A 23422-nucleotide genomic window follows, 5' to 3' on the forward strand; every position below is an offset into this window, starting at 1 on the left:
ATTGAATATTTTTTATCTGTACATGTGGGCATAGTGATTCTGGTACATCAAGCAAATAGCTGTTTTACTTATAAATATTTTACATTGCATGAGAAAAGGGTCTGATAAAATGTGGGGAATTAATGAACTTCTGAAACTAAATATGACTCTCAGTGGGATTTATCAGTGTGGATAAGCTGGAATCTGACCCTGTGATTTATTTATTAGGTTTAAATGTTTACGGCTATGTTTGTTGATGCATCTTTTTTAAAAAAAAATTCATCCCTCTGTAAATTTGGGCAGTTTGGGTCCTGCAAGAAATTCAAATCTGACATCAAAAAGGGACCCAGAACTGTTCATTCAGGTATCTCCAATCAGGATCAGTTAAAGCATCAAGCCACAAGCCAAACACTCAAACTGATGCACTATCAATCCATTCCAGGATGTATTAATGTATGTGTCACTGGATTGTCTGGTTGTGCAAGAAGGATGGCATGTTTAATTTACACATTAGAACAATCTATGCTGGAAGTGGTACATCATATCATAGCTATAAGAGTGAATTTGAAGAGTGTACAATATACACACATACCTGGTCAAGACAAATAAATACCTTTCACCTGAAGACTTGGTGGATTTAACAGAAATAAAATTCCTAAGTTGATTATTTGTAACAGTATGTAATTCCATTGCCTCAGATTATTATAATTTACATATATTGCATTCTGTAGGTTCTACAGATGGACTTGTATGTTGTTACAATTCAGACGAGGTTCCCTAATTCATTCAGTTCCAGGTGTAATATCCAGAACTGTTCGGCTCCAAGGTCAGGAGGGATCAATAGACTCCCCTTCTTTATTCACCAGCCCTGTCTGTTGGCTGCCATGAGGTTAATTCTAAAGAGGGTCCGATCCTTGTGAATACCTCTCTCCCAGATCCAAATGAAATGAACTTTTAAAAGGAGCCAAAAGGGCCTTCTTGAATTGACAAAGAGAGTGAATTTATTTAATTACGACATATAAGAAGAAATATTAATGCAAACACAGATTAGAAGTAAGAGGTGAGTCCAAAAAAATAGAAGTTTAAATAATAGGTCAATTTCAGAAATGTTTGTAAAATGAGTGGAAAGTTGAATTACCATTGCAATGGAGGTTACTGGTAGCATAGTCATTGATAATTGAACAGTCAGTTTCATGATCTTTAGTTTTGCAGATTGGTTAAGATTATGGAGTTCTGATACCTTTTGACTACGATTAAATTCTAGCATTTAGGGTGACAGGGAGAGAGAGTCCTTGTTGTTGTCCTGTTTTTTTCTGTGTTGTTTGCAGCATGCTGAATGAGAGATGGTCTTTATCTGTAGCGCAGGGATAATTTGGACAGAGGTCGTTGAGTGTGATCTTCAAAGCACACTAATGCTTAACCCCAGGCTGGTACACACATGACAATGTTCTGTCTCACTAGTACACTCCAGTAGAGTTAAAACTGGCTATCTAAACTTTATCCTGGAGTATTCTTCAATGGAAATAAACACAAATTTATCTGTAGATTGGGGCATAATCTGCAAGAGGTGGCTTGTTATTGAACAGTGTATAGTCAGCCCTTCATTTTGTTTGTACTCACAAGAGATCGTAGTTCAGTCTGTTAAAGTTTCTTTGACACCTTTAGGTATTACTTCCCATCAGTCCCTCAGTACTTTTTATAACTGAAATTATTTTGTGTTTGTAGCAGTTCTCTTTTAAAACAATATATTTTGGAATGAAGGCTAAAAATGTCCACAAGTATTTTGGGGTCTCGACACCTCTTCCTAACAATGTATAATTTACATATTGGAACAAGTTTTTCACTTAAATACAGTTGTGTATTATAACTTATCCTTATCTATTACTTTCAGCTTGGTTTAGTTGGTAGCTCTTCCATCTCTAAGTCATGGGTTTAGATCCCATTTCAGGATTTGAACCCATATTCTGCAGGCACTTCAGTACCATTCTAAGGAACCACTTCACCTATTGCACATGCTGGCTAAAACTGCAATTCCACAGTTGGGAATTCTGTGGCAAATAACTCATCTCATGATTCACCAATGCCCTATCATCTACAAGGCACACAGCAGTGTTACGATGGAATAGCCTGGATTGAGTGCAGCTCCAACAACATTTGAGAAATTCAACACTCTCCTGGGCTAAGCAGCCTGCTTGATTGGCACCTCCTCAACCACCTTCAATATTCACACCTTTTATCACCAATGCATATTGGCATCAGTGTTGTTATGTGCAAGACACACTGCAGCAACTCAATCTTTTTCAGCAGCCTTCCCAAACCTAAAATCACTGTCACTCAAAAATACAAGGACAGCAAAAGCTTGGGTAAGCAACCTTCAAGTTTCCCTCCAGGTCACACATGATGTCACCGGGTCAAAATCTTGGAACTCCCTCCCTGATATCACTGTGGGAGTATCTTCAAAACATAAACTGTGGTAATTCAATAAGGCACTCACAACCACCTTCTCAATAGTAAGGAATGAGAAGTAAATGCTGACCTTCCCAGTGAAGCCTATATCCTTAGATTGAATTTGGAAAAGGTGTTAACCTTACATGGGACACCAAGTTGAGACTCTGTTTGTCTACCTCACTTGTTCAAGGAGTGTTAAGAGATCACATATTTGAGGATGTTTGAAGAATTTTCCAGATGCCTTTGTTATCATTTCTGCCTCAAGATGAAACCATCAATATTCACTGTTGAAAATTTTCCAAACAGTGTTGTTTGTGGAACCTTGCTGTGTGTAAAACCACTTTTATGCCTACATGCACAACAGTCACTGCACTTCAGAATAAGTCATTACTTATAAAGTAATTTGCTTCTTTAATGAGACAAATAAGGCACTATATAAATGTAATATTTATTTTTCATTAAAAATGTGAGTTTCTTTCTTTCAATGCTTATTTTGTGCCTATACGGTGCTTTTAACATAGTAAAATAGTGGAACATCCCAAGGCATTTCACAGGAGTGTAACCAAAGGCATGCTAAAGATACAGCGAAATAACTAGGTAATCATTTCAAAGTTTGTCATTTCTTGCAATTCCTGCTTACCTAGTAGGGGTCCCAACAGGTTGGCAAGTGGGAAAATACTTTGATTTGTCTGGATAGGCATGATCCAGATGGAGCTGAAGAAAACAGCAGCATATTGTGATGAAAGCTATGTGATTTATATGTGCCTTTGTGTGTCTTTTCAGAGTAGGGATTTCAAATAGCAGCATGTAGCTCTATTTTTGTTAAAGGGCTCAAAAATTAACTCAGTCTGTCTTTCTGGAACTATGATTTTAAACCAGTATGCATCAGTCAACAGGTGACTGCAAGGACTCCTTCAGTGTCAATGGAATTTGTTTATACCTTGGGGGTTTATCACTGCAGAGATAACATTAAGCCATTAGTTTAGGATACAGGATGAGCAAGTTTTGTTTAAATTAATTCAAAAGCTTTGGAAAGTTTTAAGCAAACCTGACTGGAGGATAATGCAAGTCTTGCTTCTCCGAGAAAAGGAGATTGGTCACAGCAGTTAAGGAAATAAATTGTCTTAGTGAAAGAGATTTGACTGTGAAACTTTCAGACCAGGAGTGTTTAGTTACAATTCTGCAAATTATTAAAAGACCAAGGAAGTCTAAGATTTTATTTGTGTGAGTGGTCAAAGGAAAAGGCCTCAGAGCTCACAGAACCAAAGCCAAGAAAAAGCAGGAAAGTCAAACCTACAGATAGGATAAGGAAGGACAATTCTACCTGGATTTTGATTAATTGTAGAGGAGATTTTTTTTTAAACCATATATTTAAAAATCTTTCAACCTGTGTTATGTGTAGATAGCTCAGTTAGTTCTATTCCATTTTTATGTTTTTGTGTGATAAGCCTCTGATTTATTATTAAAACCAAAACTACAGCATTGTGGGCTTATGTTTCAGTCAAAGATTATTACGTTAAAAAAGCAAAATATGATCTATCAAGTCAGACTTCATTCAGAGATCAGATTTATCCAGGAGTAACATCAGCTGGAATCATAACAGTCTTTATTTCATCCAATTGACAGATAGCCATTAACGACCACTCAATAGCAATTAAGAGATGAAGGCTTTTCCGGTCAGCGTTGTAATTCTTGTGGGCAGTATGGGACAGTGCAGCTGCCTAAAGGCAGCCTCCTTCCAGTAGATTGCGGGAGCCAGGACTTCTGCCAGATTTAGAAGCCCTCTTCTCCCTGCCTGGTTCAGCTGAACCTGTAGTATCTTAATTGGTCAAATTCGGGAAAATTCCCAGTGATCTCACACAGTGCAGACTTCAGACCTCTATAGGAAGCAGGACTCAGAAGCCCAAAGGCCAAATTTGACCCCTCAACCCCTCTTTCATGCACTTCCCTTTGTATCTAAAGATCGGTTAATCTCTGTCTTGAGTATATTGAACCATTGGACAGTCACAATCATCCAAGGCTTGCAAAGATTCACAAACTTCAGTGAAACAGATGGTCCTCAGCTCCGTTCAAAATGGTTGACCTATTTCCCTGAGACCATGACCCCTAATCCTAGACTGTCCAACCAGGGGAAAGAATCTCTCACTGTCTAGCCAGTCAACCCTGTAAGTATTCTGTAGACTTATAAATCAATCTGTTTCGGGCATGTTGCAACACACAGCTGGGGCAGGTGGGACTTGAACCCAGCACTTTTTGCTCAGAAGTAGGTATGCTACCACTGCACCTCAAAGAGCCTTCTAAGTATTTGGACGATTGGTGGAATTTGATGCCAACAATCACTGCTGAGGCAGAACTCATCAACTCTGTTGGAAAGAGGATTTGATCCTCTGTTCCTTTACAGTGCATATGACTGTATCGGTATTTCATGAGTATTCATTTGGCTATAAGACTCTCCCACCTGTGAACTGCCTTCCAGCTGTAGTTACCTCAGCTTTCAAACAAAGAACAGGTACTTTGATGAAGGATTCCTGATACTCATGTAATCTGTGCTGAGTCTTTGCCAGCTGATAAGACTAAGGGAGAAAACTGAGAAAAATGAGATGTTCTGCATTATTTATAAGGGAACAAAAGTTAAAAGTAACAGGCATGTGTAACTATGACCTTATATTAAAGAAACAATCAATCACCATTACTTTGGAGGTGATAGTGCTACGGAGCTGTACATGAGATTCCAGTACAGGTTAATGGATATTTTCTTGTGTTTTTCACTGCTGAATTTATGAAAACATTACACTCTGAGCATTAATTCTTAATAGAAAGCTTATCTCTTTTACGCTTGTTATTGATTTTGCTATTAATGTTGGGTCCTCAATAATTATATGATTTTGTCACTTTAGTTCTATATTGCATTTCCACCTTGCATTGCATATGGGCTGGGAGCTACCGTTTTGTTCACTAACTGTTGTGTGTATTCTAAGGTCATGACCCACTCCTTATCAGGGTAGCACCCAGCCACATGAATATATTTTGCCGAGCTGAATTATTTAAATAGGACAGCAGCATTGCAAAAAAGGAAATCTTTACAAAGCCCTGGAGATGCCAAATTGGTGTTAAAAGATAAGACCTTCTCACCACTGATCTTAAAATGGCTGCTCAGAATCACTTTGCTGATCTCTTGTGCATGGTAAAAGCATTTATTTATTTTCAAACACTGTTCACAATCAGATGGTTCCATAGGCGCTGACAGAATTTGGTATTTAGAGTCAAAGGAATGTATAGCACAGAAACAGACCCTTCGGTCCAACTTGTCCATGCCGACCAGTTATCCAAAATAAATCTAGTGCCATTTGTCAGTATTTGGCCCATATCCCTCGAAATACTTCCAAATCATTTAGCCATTCAGATGCCTTTTAAATGTCGTTATTGTACCAGTCTCCACCAGTTCCTCTGGCAGCTCGTTCCATAAATGCACTACCCTCTGCATGAAAATGTTGTCCCTTACATCCCATTTAAATCTTGCTCCTCTCACCTTAAACTATGCCTTCCAGTTTTGGACTCCCCCACCACAGGGAAAAGACCTTGGCTATTCACCCTATCTATGCCCCTCATGATTAATAAACATCTATCAGGTCACCCCTCAGCCTCCAATGCTCAGGGAAAATAGCCCTAGCCTATTCAGCCTCTCCCTATGGCTCAAACCCTCCAACCCTAGCAGCATCCTTATACATGTTTTCTGAAGCATTTCAAGTTTCACAACACCTTTCCTATGGTAGGGAGACCAAAATTGAATGCAGTATTCTAAAAGTGGTCTACCAATGTCTTGTATAGCTGTTACATGACCTTGCAACTCCTTTACTCAATGCACTGACCAATCAAGAGAAGCGTACCAAACACCTTCTTCACTATCCTCTCTACCAGCAGCTCCAATTTCAAGGAACTATGAACCTGCACCCCATGGTCTCTTTGTTCAGCAACACTCCCCAGGACCTTCCCATTAAGTGTATAAGTCATGCCCTGATTTGCCCTAACAAAATGTGGCACCTCACATTCATCTAAACTAAACTCCATATGGTACTTCTCGGTCCATTTGCCCATCTGATCAAGCTCCTGTTGTACTCAAAATACTTGTATCTGCTGTCTGCTACACCACCAATTTTGCTGTCACCTGCAAACTTATTGATCATACTTCCCATATTCACATCCAAATCATTTATATAAGTGACAAAAACGCAGTGGACCCAGCACCGATCCTTGTGGCACACTACTGGTCACAGGTCTCCAGTGCAAAAAGGAACCTTCCACCACCACCACCATAGAGTTGTACGGCACAGAACAGACCCTTCAGTCCAACTTGTCTATGCCAACCAGATATCCTAAATTAATCTAGTCCCATTTGTCAGCATTTGGCCCAAATCCCTCTAAACCCGTCCTATTCATGTACCCATCCAGATGCATTTTAAATGTTGTAGTGTACCCACCTCCACTACTTCCTCTGGCAGCTCACAAGTGGTTGTTCTTTCCATTTGAGGTGGTGTCATTAGGCCTTTCTCATGATCAGATAGATCTCAACTGAGCTTGGTCTGATTCTCTCCAGTATTTACTGAGCAAGTCCTTGGACAACACTCATGAAGGGACTGTTGACTATCCTCTGTTGATTTCTTTTCCTCAGCCATTTCTAAGGAAGCCAGACTTTTTAAAAACAGTCTGCATTAGATCTTGGGCATCACTTGGACAGGCAGCATCACTAACAGAGGGCTGGTCAGAGGCACCTATCATGATGGAGAGATATGTTTACCCTCCCAGATGTATATCCCACCAGAGTGGCAGTAGACTGGACACTGCCAAAGAAAATGGGACCAGTCAAAGAAGACCCAGCAAAGTACATTTTACGAGGATCTTCATGAGTAGGACAACAGTTGTATCAGACTGAAAGAGATTGTGATAGACCATGGACAATGGTGGAGTTTTGCTGCCCATTGACCCTCACAAAGACTTGAGGAACTAATTACTAATTCTTAGTCTAAGTAAGTAGGGGACTTGTTTGGAAATCCCAAATTGAAATGCATGATAATTCAGATGGCTTAATAACATCTTTCTTTTGAATGGCTCAAGAAGTAAACATGCCTCAGTGTCTAATATAACCTTTTCGTTAAGTATTTTATTAAAGATGCTGTATAAATGCAAGGTGTTGATTAATGACAGAACAGTACCAGTGTCATAATTATGAACCAATTGAGAAGTAGCCCCTTTTTATGGGTACTTATTTTTGTCAATAATCTCCCTAATTTGTATATTATTTGATACAATCAATGTGATGTTGTCTTCAACTTGATGGAAGTTCTGGGATTGACATCAGGCAGGGAAAGATATAATACAGACTCCCCTATATCCCAATTATTCCCCCATGAAAAGCAGTCATACTGGACACAGAGGTAACAGCAGTCAAGAGCACAAGCTACCCAACGACATATCTCCATGCAGTAAAGTGACAAGTGAAACGGTTGTATAATCTGTATGAGGTACAACAAGGAGATTGGAAGTGACAGAGACTCTGTGCCCGATGGTGGCTATTCCTTTGACTTTTTAGTGATGTCACTTTCTCACAGACAAAACCACCTGCACTATAAATACCAGCAAGGTTAAAATCAGAACGTGCTCACTGCTTTTCAAAGTTGCCCTCGGCCATTAAGATCGATTGTTTATTCAGGTCAGTAGTACAGACATTTAATGGCTTTCACTCAACTTAAGTAAAAATGAACACAGTTGCACCTTAAAAAGGCTTGTTTTGATCTTGATTTTCCCCCTTCTTCCTTGGTCCCCTCCTAGAGATGTTAATTCCCATTAATATATTACTGGCAGGGAGTTGCCCACTCTCACTTCTTTGCCCAAATGGATATCCTTGTGCCTATCCAGGTCATATCAATCTAGGAGAGGCAGTGGTACAGTGGTAATGTTATTAGATGAGTAATCCAGAAACCCAGGCTAATGTTCTGAGGACATGAGTTCAAATCCCACTGTGACATTTGAATTCAATATAAATCTGGAATACAAATATTCTGTAATAGTGTCACTATTAGGCATCATAAAAACCCACTTGGTTCATTAGGGAAGGAAATCTGCCATTTTCATACGACTTCAGACCCAAAGCAATGTGGGATTTTTAACTAATAAATGCTGGCCTAGCCAATGATGCCAACATCCCACAAATAATCATATAAAAAGTTATTCAACCATGGGAGTAATTGGTATGTATAATGCTCTACCTGCCTGTTAAGCAGTTAGTCTTTGAGAGCTGTTTAAAGGCACAATTGAGTGCTTCAGCTCTCTGTTTTAGTATGCAAATTTTCTTTCCCCTCACCTGATCCCAACCTCCACCCCACAGCAACAGAAAGTGTGTATTTGGATTTATTTTTGGATCAAGTCTCAGGTCTTGCTGTGGTACTGAGCTTTTCTCAGATTTTCTTTTTGCCTGACAACATCTTGGTGCAACAGAGCCCAGTCTGATTATTTAGCAAATGAAATCTCTGAAGTCCTGATTTGCTGAATTTAAGTTGCTCAGACCACCACTTAGTCTGCAGACAGTAACGTGCAGCATTATTTTTGTTCCACAATTGCATAAGGAGTTTGTACTGAGGCCCCAGTAGTGGATGCTGGTGACTCAAGGCTCTGGTCTGTCTGGAGCCTGTTTGGTCAGGACCACTCTCACTGTCAAAGTTCAAAACATGCCATTCAACAAATGGGGCTTGTCACAAGAAACCGTTCAGTGAATTTTCATGTTCCCATTCCTCAATCCAAACTGTGCTGGCTGGTAAATCCTGCTCCATAGGGGTATGCCATGATGCAAAGCAAGCAATAGGTAGGTGGAACAGGTTATCGTGCAGTGGTGAGTGAGGTGCAGCACGGATGGTATGAAGCACCTTGTGGGTATTCGTCAGTCAGCAGATGTTTGTGTGTTTGGGGGGTGTTGTTTGCAAGGGCAGGAAACCAGGGGAAGGGTGCATCCAAACCCCAGGTTTTCTCACTGGACTTGGCCACCTGACTAAAGCATGGTTGGGAATGATGCCAGTGGTTTGGCTAGGGGTAAAATAAATGCAGGACTGAGAAAAGTATGAAACAGAAGCCCTCAAGTGCCGTTCATCGACAGGATACAATGCCCAGTCTATTCCAGTTCAACACTTTTTACTGAAATATTGAAGAATGCTACGAGAATGTTCTGATTGCTGAAAAAGTCTTCGCTAACAGGCGTACAATAGGTTATCAATAACACTTATTTTCTTCTCTTCAGCCCCCACCTCACTGGATTTCAATGCTGTATCCCTTGTCTGGACATAGGGGGAGACATCTGCAAACTCTGGCTTTCTCAAGGTCACAGTGTTAGTTGATCTCAGTTTAAGTAACAAGCTGAAAAATTGCATAATGCTCAATTTTGCCCGCATTTAGTCCAAGACATCCTTAGCACGCCTTACTCTCCTAAAACAATATATAAACAAAAACACACATTAAAAAAAAATCTGCGTGGCATACACCCTCTCTGGTACCTTTCACAGGCATCAAATTAATGTGGGCAGCATTAATAGTAGCTGTAGATTTCAGTCGGCTGTTTTTGTTTTTATTTCTCGGGGAATGCAGACAGTCAATTTTAAATTTTGCAATTTCTATTCTCGCCTTAATTTTTGTTTTTTAAAAAAAAAATCAAAATCAGTCTCCAAAGCCCAGCGTCCGTGTGGAAGATTATCTTGCGAGCAGCTCATAGCCCTCCCCCCGTGACGAAGGCAGCAAGTCCCTGGAGGGTGTGCGAGTTGCAATTGCTTGTGGTCAGCAATGACAGGGAGAACAATAGAACAGACTGGACAGTGGTCCTGGTGTGTTGTGGAGGGTGGGGTCCTGGGCAAATGGCAAACACAAGCTAACAGGACACTAGGTCACGGGGGCTGAAATCTTGTAGCCTGAATGAATAACAATCAGTGGCCTTACATTTCATACTTAAATCGAGAAAATGCCCCATTTGAGGGAAATGCTAGGAGCGCGGTCAAAATGATTAAGTATTCACATCTTCAAGTGTTTAGGTTATTTTAAGTAGAGTTTGTATGTGTGTGTGCGTGCCCGTGGTTGTGCTGACTGTAAAAGGGAAGGTTTTCACGTTCAGAGAATGCATGCTTGAGGTTACATTTTTGAATTATGTTCATTGATCGGGAAGTGGCTGAGTTCGACCTCATGCCTCCTTCCCCAGCGCTGTGCAGCACCAGAGGTGAAGTATGCTCCCAACACCGGCACTGGCATTGTTTCAAAATTCAGGGACTCATCAATCAAGAAAATAGTAATCAGAATAAGTACATGGCAAGCAGGATGCTTTTTATAAAGTTACAGGCTGCGATTCTGTTAGCTACTAGGAAAATTAGACCAATATAAAGCAGATTAACAACTGTACCTTTGGGAACCTTCGGCAGTTAAAGGTGTTTGTCTCGTCTCATTGCTGCTGAATAATACAAACTGCTCTGTGTATTGTAGACAGTCAATGATCAGCCAATGCAAACAGTTGGCAAGGAGCATTGAGCACTTAACCCTAACTATGCAGATTGGATTATAATGTTTCCCACGCTCCAGCCTCCTCTCCTCCTCCCCAGAAGGTGCTGGCTCCTTGCAATTGTACAGGCCACCAACTGCATCCAGTAGTTCGTTCACGTGGCTCCTCTTCAACCATGAGAATGACCGGAGAGTGACAGCTGGTTGATCAGTCATGGGGGCATCACTCCCATGTCCAATTATCTCCACAAGTACACCCTTCCCATCAGGAATTGATCAGTTGGAGATGTTGGGGGATGGAGTATGTTTTCAACCCACTCCTGATCTAGCTCAGGGATATTATGGTCTATTCACATTCTCATCATTCTACCTTGACTGAAATGAACTGTCTCAGTACAATATGGGGAGTGGGCAATGTTTCTAATCTTCAAATTCTATAAAACTTAAAAAATAATGCCTGTTATTTTTATTTATAACCATGAAGTCTGGTGAAGACTAACTCATCGATGGAACCTTTGATCGGCTGTCCTAATTTCTTTTGCACGTCTCAGTGCCAGATAAAGTCTTTGTGAAATACCTTGTCTGTGTTTTTAATGTAAAATCCACTGTTTGCTGGTATAAAAGCATAAATCAGTTACATAAGTTATATGTAACTACATGGCTATATTACAAAAACAGAAGTTGCTGGAAAAGCTCAGCAGGTCTGGCAGCATCTGTGAAGAGAAATCAGAGTTAATGTTTCAGGTCCGGTGACCCTTCCTCAGAACTGATGGTAGCTAAGAAAATATCACTTTATATGCAGAAGCTAGGATGGGAGGGAAGGGGTCACGAGTAAATGATAGGTGGGGATAGAGCCCAAAGAGAGAGAACAGTTGGACAGACAAAGGAGTGGATAACAGTCTGGCTGGGGCGGGGGGGTGAATAGCTGCTAATGGAGATTGTTAATGACTAACAATAGGGGGTGTGTAATGGCAGGCTGTGTGATAATAAGGCCTGGTGTGTGGGGTGGGGGGCTGGGACATGGGAGAGTTCAAGCCCTAAAATTATTGAACTCAATATTGAGTCCGGAGGGCTGCAGGGTCCCCAAGCGGAAAATGAGGTGTTGTTCCTCCAGCTTGCTCTGAGCTTTGCTGGAATGCTGCAGCAAGCTAGAGACAGAGATATTGGCCAGGGAACAGGGTGGTGTGTTAAAGTGGCAGGCAACTGGAAGTTCAGGGTCTTTTTTGCAGGCAGAACATAGATGTTCAGCAAAGTGGTCACCCAGTCAACACTTTGTTTCCCCCAATGTAGAGGAGACGACATTGTGAGCAGTGAATGCAGTTGACTAGATTGCATGAAATGCAGGTAAGTGTTGCTTCACCTGGAAGTTATGTTTGGGCCCTTGGATACTGAGGAGGGAGGAAGTAAATGGGCAGGTGTTACACCTTCAGCAGTTGCAGGGGAAGGTGCTGTAGGGCTGTGGGGGGGTGTTGAGACTGAAGGAAGAATGGACCAGGGTGTCCTGGAGCAAACTGTCCCTGTGGCAGTTGGACAAGGGAGGGGAAGGGAGTGTGTGTCTGGTGGTGGCATCTCGCTGAAGGTGACGGAAATGGCAGCTGATGATCTTCTGGATGTGGATGCTGGTGGGATGTTTGGTAAGGACAAGGGGAACCCTTTTGCTGTTGCTAGAGGGAAGAGAAGGGATGAGGGCTGAAGTGCACGAGATGGGTCAAACCTGGTGAGGGCCCTGTCAACAATGGTGCTGGGCAATTCTCAGTTGAGGAAGAAGGTGGCCATTTCGGAGGCTCCCTTGTCAAGGTTGGCCTCATCGGAACATATGCGACGCAAACGGAGGAACTGGGAGAATGGGATGGAGTCTTTGCAGGAAGCAGGGTGTGAGGATGTATAGCCCAGGTAGCTGTGGGCGTCACTGGGTTTATAATGGATATTAGTGGCCAGTCGATCCCCAGAAATGGAAACAGGTATTGAGGAAGGGAAGGGAGGAGTCAGAGATAGACCAGGTGAAAGAGAGGACATGGTGGAAATTGGAAGCAAAATCAATGAACTTTTCCAATTCCAGATGAGAGCAGGAAGCAGCACTAATGATATCATCGATATATCGGAGAAAGATTTGTGGATGGGGCTGGAATAGGACTGGAAGAAAGAATGTTCCACGTACCCGACAAAGAGACAGGCATAACTGGAGCCAATCCAGTACCCATGGCAACCCCTCTGACCTGAAGAAAATGAGAGGAGTTAAAAGAGAAGTTGTTGAGGGTGAGGACAATTAATTGATTGATTTATTGTCACGTGTACCAAAATACAGTGAAAAGCTTTGTTATGAGCGATACAGGCAGATCACAGCAAGCAAAGGATGTACAGATCAAAAAGACTTTGAGGCGTACAGGTTACATTGCAGGTTACATTACTTGAGGCTAGAGTCCATTCATCAGTCTGATAACAGCCAGAAAGAAGCTTTTTCCTGAACCTGCTTGTGCGTGTATTCAGGCTTCTGTATCTTCTGCCTGATGGAAGAGGTTGTAGGAGGCCTTACCAGGATGCAATGGGTCTTTGATGATGTTGACGGCCTTTCCGTGGCAGCGAGCCACGTAAATAGAGTCCATGGATGGAAGATTGGCTTCTGTGATAGTCTGGGCTGTGCACACCACCTTCTGCAATTTCTTACAGCCCTAGGTAGAGCAGTTGCCATACCAGGCCAGCATGCACCCGGACAGTATGCTTTCCGTGGTACATCTGTAGAAGTCGGTGTGGGATCTTTTGCCAAATGTCCTGAGCTGCCTGAGGAAGAAGAGGCTTCATTGTGCCTTCTTGACTGTTGCATTTACGTGGGAAATCCAGGACAGGTTGTTGGTTATCGTCACTTCGAGGAACTTGATGCTCTTCACTCTCTCAACAAATTTGGCCAAGCAGAGGAGGGTGGTGGTGGACGGGAACAGTTCAACCCTTTTCGTCAGGAAGGAGCGGAGAACCCTGAGAGCATTCTTGTGGAGGGTGGACATGTAAAACCGTAACTCACAGACCAGGCCTTGTTATCATGTAGTTATTACACACTACCTATTTTTAGTCACTAATAGTCTCCATTAACAGCTATTCACCCTCCTAGTCAGATCGTTATTCACACCTTTGTCTGTCCAACTGTTCTTCTCTCTCTTTCGGTTCTATCCCCACCTACTGTTTACTCCTGACCTCCTCATCCCACTTTATCTTCTGCATATAAACCGACATTTACCTTGCTACCAACAGGTCTGAGGAAGGGTCAGTGCACCCAAAATGTTACCTCTGATTTCTCTTCACAGATGCTACCAGACCTGCTGAGCTTTTACAGCAACGTCTGTTTTTGTTTCTGATTTACAGCATCCTCAGTTCTTTCAGTTTTTATATGGTTGTATAAGTTAGCTTAATACATTTTTACATCCAGCAATATGTTTGGAATTAATGTTTTGAATTGCATTAGTTAAGTTGTGTGGGGTGTGGAAAACTGTTAAATACAATATTGAATTATTCTCAAATACTTAGCTTTAGCTATGAATAATTTCATTGTCTTCAGGCATTAGTTAAGTTGTGTGGGGTGTGGAAAACTGTTAAATACAATATTGAATTATTCTCATTAAGCAAGGACTACATGAGAAGACATATTTTGCGAGATTTTTCAATATTGCAATATGTTATATTGGGACAAGGTACTAAGACCATTGTGTTTCTCAATTTTCTTGTATAATAGTAATTCTGAACTGCAATTGAATAAGGCTCTTGTTGTATTCAATTTGCTAAAAAAGCTGATGAATTAAGTATTATGTAATAACAACTGAAGACCAGAGTGAGAGTTAAGTATTAAAACAATCCACAGGGGTCCTGCAATTGCAGGTTTCAAACTCTTCTTTGTGTTTAAAATGTATATTATTTTAAAAATCCTTTCATTGCGCTCTTTCAATCGCCACTGTTACATGTCTTTGTTTCCCTGGCTGTATCCTTGATGCTGTCCTCATGGTCAGTTGACACTTACCAAACACAGACCTCTGCATAACACTGATGCGGTGCCATCCGTATAACAGCTGCTGCCTCTCTCAGTAGGATCACAATGTCATTTCACTCAGATTTTAAGATCTACTTTTTATGTGAATTATTAGATGTAACCAGAAGTTACCATTCAATACCAAAATGTTATTTTGCATTCCTTACTCTGAGGTATGTTTTCAATGCAGCTCTTAATGCATGACATATTTGAAACTATTACAGATCGGATGAAAAACAGGGCCAACTGAGTGTCAAGTACTGCAAAGAACTCAATAAAGAAAAAATGAAGTTAAAGGAAACGAGACCAAAGCAAAAGTGAAATGCAGGCTTTAAACTTGGGGTAGAATTGTCCCATTTTCAGTTAAAGTGTTTTGTCAAGTGTTATTCAGACAAACAGCCTACCATGACTCGGAGTGACTCCTTGCTCTCAACCCTCTGCTCTTTACCTCAATAGCTATGCAACTGAGCTCTTTTGGCATCCTGCTCATAAAATCACATGGCAGAAGAGGCGACAGTGCTTGCCACTGCCAGACACTACCAGCATTCACACCACTGGTTTGATATGTAAAGACCAATTGCTCACCATTTGGTATACTGCAAGCCAGGAACTGTCCCCACTTGCCTGGATGGGTGCAGCTCCAGTAACACTCAAAACACTCGACGCCATCCAGGACAAAGCAGCCTGTTTGAATGGCACCATATCCCCATTGACTCCATCCACCACCAGCAGCAGTGTGTACTATCTACATTTATGCACTGCATAAATTCATCAAAGATCCTTGAAAGCACCTTCCAAACTCACAATCCCTTTCATCTAGACAAAGAAGAGCAATATATGGGAACACTACCACATTCAAATTCCCCTCCAAGCTATTCACCATCCTGACTTAGAAACATATCAGCATTCCTTCACTGTTGCTGGTCCAAAATCCTGGAATTCCCTCCCGAACGACATTGTGGATCAAGCTACACTGCACGTACTGCAGCGGCTCAAGGTGGCAACTCACTACCACCTAAAATAAATGCTGGCCCAGTCAGCGGTATCCACATCCTGTGCATGAGTGAAAGAAAAACACATTGTGCAGCTTAAGCATCTGCATTCAGTAAAAAGCCCTGAAAGGTAAGGTAGAGGAAAGGTAAGCTCATTTCTTGCTTTGCAGACAGAGACCTGGAGATATTAGTGGATGAGGTGGTGAAGCGGAGGGCAACTGACTGCTGAAGGAGTCCGTGCCACCAGACCCCAGCAACCTGAACCCAAACTGCAGCCCAGGCCAGTGCTGTGAGTAGGGACAGCCATTGCGGGAAGAAGTTCAGTAATCTTCTGTAATGTGCAAGGGTATGTGATAATATCTTCTCTCTACTACCTCACACTCGCAGGGCAACCATTTACCCTAACTTTGCCACTGCAGACACATCTTTCCAAGGCTCATGGACTATGACTCTCACTATGACATGCATCATGTCCACTGAATGGCCTTCACCCACTTCATCCTCTCACTCTACTAACCCTTCCTAGCCACCGTGTTTCCTGCACACTCACTGGGAACACTACACCATCTCTCCTCCTGGTGCATCACCAACAACTGCTTATCCATTCACTTCCAATGTACTTAGTCCCTTCCTTTGTTTCACTGCAGGAAAAAGCATCCCCCTCCGCCCAAGACTGATATCGCTCAGACTGACCCTCTGAAATCCCTAGTCTGTTGGACTTAACCTACAGGACCAACAGTGGCCCAATCCTGGACTGTAATCACATGAATCCTGGGACTCTGGTCAGACCAAGGGCCCGACTGATTGCAGCCAATCCCCTGGATTGGAATCAGATGAGCCCCCTGACTGACTGTTCCACTTTGTCATTCAGACATGGCAATTTGGTTGATATGGAAGTAGTATGTTTGCCATGTGACTGGGAGTTCTCACTAGTTTGGCTCCTTGAGAGCCCACCTTCGGGCTTGAGGCTTCATTGAGCTGCAATGTACTCTATAGCCCAGGGCAGCACAGAAGATTACGTGGAATTATTTTGTTAACTCATTCTCTTGCCAGTATTAATGTGAGTATTTCTAAAAAAAAGAGAGATGCTGTTTAAGGGCAGCACAGTGGCTCAGTGGCTAGCACTGCTGCCTCACAGCACCAGGGACCCGGGTTCAATTCCACCCTCGGGTGACTGTCTGTGTGGAGTTTGCACATCCCCTCCCCTTGCCTGCGTGGGTTTCCTCCAGGTGCTCCAGTTTCCTTCCATAGTCCAATGATGTGCAGGCTAGGTGGATTGGCCATGCTAAATTGCCCATAGTGTTCAGGGATGTTTGGGTTAGACATGGGGAAATGCAGAAGTAGGGGAATGAGTCAGGGTGGGATGGTCTTCGGAGGGGTGGTATGGACTTCTTGGGCCGAATGGCCTGTTTCTACACTGTATGGATTCTATGATTCTATGAAGATTTTCATTCTACACTCATCAGAACACACACAAGAAGACCGAACCGTGAAAAGGAGCAATAGTTCCCACTGCATGAGAAAACTGAGCTGATTGGCTGGTAAGTGAACTCTGGTCAATGTGTTGTCATGGTGAATATATCAGGAACCTAACGCTCCCAACATGTTTGTTTAAATAAAAGAAAAAGCACAAGCTAGAACATTTTCCTCTTTGCTTGGAGAGGACAGGACCCCGCGGATGAATCTGTGTACTCTCTAGCAAGTGTAAGTGGACAAAGTGTTGAGGCCAACTGAGAATCTTCAATTGGTTGTTAGTGTGGGTCTTAGCATATCATTTTCTGGTGCAATGTGTATTGTTGCTCCTTTTCAGATTTGGCATTCCTGCATACGTCCTGATGAGTACAAAATTAAAATCATTAACAGCGTGTCTCTTTTTTTCAAGCAATATTCTTTTAGTCACTTTCCAGCCTGTCATACATGGAACCAGGAGAGGTCTGGTCTAACTTGATTGTATGAGTTGTATTTAACTGGAATTATACCCATGGCATTGTTTGCATCACCTGTTTCATGCAAGTAAGGCTCTTTCCCTCTCTTTTTCTGTCTCCTTTTCCTTATCTCTCTCCTTTTTTATTCCAGGAGCAAGGGGAAACAGTGCTGGGGACACGCAGGAGCCAGTATGACTGTGGATCATGGATTTACAGGAAGAAGTACTCTGAGAATGTATGCGAAAAATATGATTACTGCAATAATCCTGAAAAAAATTGAGGAGAAAGTCAGAAGTTGACCTCAGTAGGCTGGATGTTTGGAGCAAGTCTAGTCATATTAAAATGATGTTTTTTTGAAATACTGGCAAGATTAATAAGACTTAAAGTCACTTCTCTAATCACCTGCTGAAAACTGGCTTTTCAATACAAGTTGGGGGCCTTTGCCTTTTGACACATTGTGACACCTGTATTATTTTTACTCATTTGTGGGATGTGGGCATCGCTGGCTGGCCAGCATTTATTGCCAGTCCTTAGTTGCCCTTGAAAAGGTGGTAGTGAGCTGCCTTCTTGAACTATTGCAGTCTTCTTGCTGTGAGTTGACCCACAATGCCCCTGGAATTCCCTCCCTTCGGGCATTGTGGGTCAACGCTCAGCAGGTGGACTGCAACAGTTCGAGAAGGCAGCTCACCATCACCTTCCCAAGGGCAACTAGGGATTGGCAATAAATGCTGGCCAGCCAGTGACACCCACATCCCACAAGTGAATAAATTTTTAAAAATTAATGTAAGTATTGCAAAGTGTACATAGACAAATGCACCCAACTTGTATTCAAAAGCCAGTTTCGAGCAGGTGATTAGAGTTGTGACTTTAAAATTTAACCGTTACTTCTGAAATCAGATCCAGCAGTTAAAATCCTGACTGTCAACATCCATCCCATTTCATGACGGATATCACTTTGGAGGACAATGAGCCTAAATGTCCATGTGGATTCTGAAGGAGATTACCAGCTCCTCCAGACATCAAGATAATTTTTTGAAAAAAAACTTCTTCAAAGCACCTTTGGATACTTATCTGACCCTGCGCCATTTTGCTGAATTAACCAGAGAGAAACTCACCTTCACTACTTCCTAGGACTACTCAGTAAAAATTGCAGTCAGGTCCCAGTTGAGCTGGTTAAAATCCCCCAAACAAATCCAGGGATGTTGCTTGACCTGCATCCAGTTTGCACCAGGCAGGTAATGTAGTAACTCAGGAAGCCTGACTGGAAAGGAACGCCGAAATAGAGCCATTATTTGTGGAGTATATAGGCTAGTCCCAGCTTGGGTATGACAGTTCTGCAAGCCCATCCCTTGGTCTGCTTTTTAAAGGGCTCAGATGATGAATTCCGAGTGGGCAGGCCATTGCCTGTTACCAAGGGAACTCATCCTCAGTGAGCTTCGCAAGGAGATTAATTAGTGATTTCCCATGTGCCTTGTAAGGGTTATCACAGTTAGGATTACAGTTTGCCTGAAAGAGTCAAGGGTAGCACAGTGGCTCAGTGGTTATCACTGCTGCCTCACAGCACCAGGGATCCAGATTTGATTCCAGCCTTGGGTGACTGCGTGGGGCTAGCATGTTCTCCGTGTGTCTGTGTGGGTTTCTGCTGGGTGCCATGGTTTCCTCCAACAGTCCAAAAATGTGCAGGTTGGGTGGGTTAGCTATGGGAAATGAAGGATTTACAGGGAGAGGTGTGGGTCTGGGTGGGATGCTCTTTGGTGGGTCGGTGCAGACTCAATGGGCACTGTAGGCATTCTATGTTTCTAATATTATAACAAAACATATAATTTTTCCAAGTTTTTAAAATGTAGCTGTTCACATTCTGGGAGACATTAGCCCCACATTATTATAGTGATAAATATGCCTGTTATGTAGAAGGCACCAGTTCAATTCCCCAAAAGAGTGAAATTTTTCTTTGGACAGGCTCAGCCTATATTCATAGAATCCCTGCAGTGTGGAAGCAGGCCATTCAGTCCATTGAGTCCACATCGACCCTCCAAAAAGCATCCTACCCAGACTCACTCCCCCACCATATCACCATAACCCCATATTTACAGTGGCTACTCCACCAATCCTGCACACTATGGATAATTTAGCATGGCTGATCCACCTAACCAGTACATCTTTAGACTGTGAGAGGAAGCTGGAGCACCTGGAGGAAACCCATGCAGACACAGGAACAATGTGCAAACTCCACACAGACAGTTGCTGAGAATGGAATCGAACCTGGATCTCTGGCACTGTGAGGCAGCAGTACTAACCACTTAACTACCATGCCCCCCTCCCACCAATATTCATTGGCTTTTAGAAGAATAAGAGTGGATCTTATTGAAATGTATAAGATCCTGAGCAAAGCTGACAGGGTTAATGCTGAGTGGTTGTTTCCCCTTGTGGGTGAGACTAAAACGAGAGGACCTGGGTTAAAAGTGAGGACCTGTCCATCTAAGTTGCAGGTGAGGAGAATTTTGTTTTCTCAGAAGGATATGAGTCTTTGAAAGTCTTCTCCAGAGAGGGGTGGAGGTGGGGTTATTGAATACGTACAAGGCAGTGGTAGGTAGATTGACTCTTGTGTTAGTCAAGAATCTATGATTACTGGAGGTAGGCAGGAATGTGAAGTTGAAGCCACAATCAGATGAACAGTGTTGAAACATTTCCCAGCTATTCCTGCCCCTAACTCAGTGGTTCAAAATTCATGAATAGTGACACATTTATGACACTTGCTGAATTAACACAGGCTGTGACTTCCAACATGACGTTCATGAACCAGGCAAACATGACAGAAAGAATGATTTTGCTTGCAATTTCCTTATCAATACATCAGAATGGCTGTCTTGCCATCAGTAATGTATAATGTATTGCTATTAGCCCTGTTACAGGAATCAGACAATAGTCCAATACAAACTTTCTTTGCTTGTCCATGCAGTTAAGCAATTGGCCATCACTGGCGGATTTTTGGAAACTTGGTTTAATTCCCCAAATCTGCTGAGTTCTCAATCACACTCACTTCACTTAATAGAACCATTGAGCAAAAACTTTCCTTCCAACAGAAAATTATGGCAAATTATGTGCAGCTTGAAATACAATTGGAAGAATGGAATTTATTTTGGAATATTACAGTGGACCCTGCTATCTATGGCACTGATAACATCTGGTCACTTCTCCATAGAAATCTGTGGAATAGTCCCAGAAAGTAACCCACAGAGAAATTTCATGAAACATGCAGCGATCTATGAAGGCATCTTTGTTAATTCTATGCCAATTTGACAATGTGTTTACATGAAAGAAATTTCTGATTTTGAGGACTATTTGCATCAAACACGCTTCAAGGGCTTTTTCCTTATTTGCTTGTTTGATCTGGTTTCCCGTCTGTGCTGAGATAGTGAATCTCGATTTGATTATCACAGGGGAGGTTGTATCAGGGCACAGAACCCCTGGCTCTGGACAGGAAAATCAACCAGCTATTCAGTGCCTGAGTGGATAGTGAATGTGGATCAAGGTAAGCAGAGGAACATGATTGAGATTGGCACTGATGTGTTTGAAAAGCCTGCCAAAGCTAACTGTGTTTGGGTTAAGAGTTGAGCCAAGGTGTAGGAAGGTGACTAGTGTGGTTCGCAAGGTGTGGTCTGCAGAGCCACTGATGGTTCATAAAGGACCACCAGTTGAGTCCATAATATAAATTGGTGACTGTCAATTCCACAAGCAAGGCTAAACAAAGGAATAGGCTTGAACCATTTCTACCCACCGCTTGCATGACTTGCGACAATCAGGCTGACTCCCAAGTGCATGTCATCGTCAGCGTTCACAAAAGCAACAACAATGGAGTTTTAAAAGCAAGATTGAATTACAACTGCATTATCTGATTTTCAAAGCTTCAGAGGGTAACAACAAACAAGAAGAACTGGCTAAGCATGCAGTCCAACTGAAGACTCTCCAGCTAGGAATCAAACATCACCTCATTACCTTGTCTCATCAAAACCAGTGGGTTCTCCCCATTAATTCTGAGTCATTTGCAGTGGCAAGTAAAAGTGTGTGTGATAACCTTTAATCGAGAGACCCAGGTACCATTCTGGGGACCCAAGTTTGAATGCCACCACGGCAGATGGTGGAATCTTAATTCAATACAAATCTGGAATTAAAAGTCTTATGATGACCATGAATCTGTTGTCAATTGTTGGAAAAACCCACATGGTTCATTAATTTACTTCAGGGAGGGAAACTGTCATCCTTATCTGGTATGAACTACATGTGACTCCAGACCCACAGCAATGTGTGGTTGATGCTTAACTGTCATCTGGGAAATCAGGGGTGTGCAACAAATGCTGGTCTAGCCAGCAACACTCACCCTGAGAATGAATGAAAAAAAAATCTCTATGGGTCTTGAGTTGTGTATAGACCAGACCAGACCAGGTAAGGATAGCAATTTTCTTCCCTCAAGGACAATAGTGAACCAGATGAGTTTTTCTGGCAACTGATGATGGATTTATGGATATCAGTAGACTCTTAATTCCAGATTTTTATTGAATTTCATCATTTGCTGGCAAGATTTGAACCCAGGCCCTAGAACATTACCTGGGTCTCTGGGTTAACAGTCCAGTGATAATACCATTAGGTTATCACCTCCTCCCAGTATGTTAATGATTGTTTTACAAGCTGCACAAGTAAGTGTAGTGGAGTTCCCCAGGGATCATACAGGGACCCTAACTTTTCCTGATACACATAAATGATCTAGACCTTGATGTGTAGGGGACAATTTCAAAATTTAATGATGACGCAAAATGTGGGAGAATTTGTGCAATAAAACCAGACAACCATTTTGATTTTTGAGTCTTTCATGGTGTTGCCTGGGAGAGATATTGATGTTTTCAGTGAGGAATCTCAGTGCTTTGACGACTGTGTTAAAATTGGAATTACACAGTATCTGTGGAGGTAGTGAAAACAATCAGATCCTGCTGAGACTATTGTAGAATGTAAACTTCATCCTTCTGTTGGCATCGTGTAGCCTTAAACAGAATGCAGTATTTGAAGAGTTTCCTTCAATATTAATGAAGATTGTGCATAGCTGCTTATTGAGATTCAGATAGCAATATAAACTTATAGCATCTGTAAATGTACAACCAATCTTTAACAGTTATGAACAAAAGCAAAGTTGCTGGAAAAGCTCAGCAGGTCTGGCAGCATCTGTGAAGAAAAAATCAGAGTTAACGTTTCAGGTCCGGTGACCCTTCCTCAGAACTGAAGAATGTTAACTCTGATTTTTTTTTTCCACAGATGCTGCCAGACCTGCTGAGCTTTTCTCAGCAACCTCTGTTTTTGTTCCTGATTTACAGCATCCACAGTTCTTTCGGGTTTTTTTTAACAGTTATGAGACAGGGGATTTGCAATTGAGAATTAAATAGGGATTCTCATTTAGACAACAAGGGTTGCCTCTCTTGTTCTTCCAATGAAACTTTGTTCTTTTACTTCTCTTGAAAATGGAACATTCAAATGAAATTTTACAGTGCTGAGAA

The sequence above is a fragment of the Rhincodon typus genome, chromosome 33 (assembly GCF_021869965.1).
Source record: "Rhincodon typus isolate 14 chromosome 33, sRhiTyp1.1, whole genome shotgun sequence".
Lineage (NCBI taxonomy): Eukaryota > Metazoa > Chordata > Chondrichthyes > Orectolobiformes > Rhincodontidae > Rhincodon > Rhincodon typus.